General features: G+C 45.0%; 1 pseudogene; it reads right to left on the bottom strand.

The window, feature by feature from the left end:
* Positions 1-268: 268 nt before the first annotated feature.
* Positions 269-746, bottom strand: LOC123602279 (annotated as a pseudogene).
* Positions 747-1,282: the final 536 nt, after the last annotated feature.

The raw sequence follows: 1,282 nt of genomic DNA, 5'->3' as shown, positions 1-1,282 counted from the left end.
CAAAATTTGCCATTTTAACCATTTAAGTAAGTTCAGTGGCATTAAGTACATTCACATTGTTGTGTATCACCACCATCTGTCTCTGGAACTTTTTCAGCATCCCCATCTGAAACTCTGTACCCATTAAACAATAATTCCCCGCTCCCCACTAGCCCTTGGTAATCACCATTCTACTCCTAGACTACTTTTTGACTCAGTTTCTTTTTCACTTAATAAAAGAGAGGGTCCATTGGTAACTATGGGATTGCTTCTATACATGCAGGCTTTCTTGCATATACGTGATTGAGTTTATTATTATAAGAAAGGGGAGAAAAAAATGGGGTTGAGATAGGAAGGAGACAGCTGGAGAGGGATTTTCATAGAGGGCCTACAATCCACAGGCCTCAGCAGCCCTGCCATGGGTCTGCCCAATTCTTCAGGCATCAAGAAGTTGCTACTGCGAGCCATTTCCATGTTGTGGATCCGCCAGCAGGTTTCATAGCTTCCCCTCTGTCGTCGGCGAAAAGGCTTTTCATAGTACCGCCGTCGCTTAATGTCCTCAATGAGCCCATCCATGGTGAGAATTCCGTTTAGGGTCCTGTATGCACCTTCCACGTTTCCTTCCTGTACCATCACAGTCCTGGCAATGAACTTCAGATGTTTTGCCATAACCTCGGGATTTAAATATTCACTCTGCAGGATCCCACGCCCTCCGGAACCAGCTGCCGGGACATGAACTTCATTTTGAAGAGTTTGAGTCCTGACATCTTGTCATGGCAAATGCTGGACCCAACCAAAATGGCCCCCAGTTTGTCATCTGCATGATTAAGATTGATGGGTTGGAATGACAGGCATGGGCTCTTTGGCGAGGAGAGAGACAGCCTGAATACTATGAAGGCCATGGGAGCTTTGGGTCCAGGAATGACAAGACCAGCAAGAAGACTCTAGGCCATTCTGATAAATGTGGTTTTGTGTTTGATCTGATCTACACCATTCCTTTTGTCCCTGCAAAACCACCCCCAGCTCTCAGAGCTTGTGATCTTTGGATTGCTGCAATTCTTTGGATTCCATATACCCCTTGTCTCCCTCTGATCTAGCTGGAGTCAGTTAAGTTTATCACTGTGAAGTAGATACTAAGCTACCCCTTCAAAGCACATCATAATGTTTGTGAAGCATTACAGTGCTTGCCACAAAGGAAGCGCCCAATAAATGCCACTGTTATACATGATGGTACAGGAAATACATGACGCTGCCTGTGAAGGGCTCTTCCTAAAATAGTGAAACTGAGTTAAACGAACCTCTA

This window comes from Leopardus geoffroyi, chromosome D1 (genome assembly GCF_018350155.1).
Source record: "Leopardus geoffroyi isolate Oge1 chromosome D1, O.geoffroyi_Oge1_pat1.0, whole genome shotgun sequence".
Taxonomy (NCBI): Eukaryota; Metazoa; Chordata; class Mammalia; order Carnivora; family Felidae; genus Leopardus; species Leopardus geoffroyi.
This window is presented reverse-complemented; position numbering and strand designations above follow the sequence as displayed.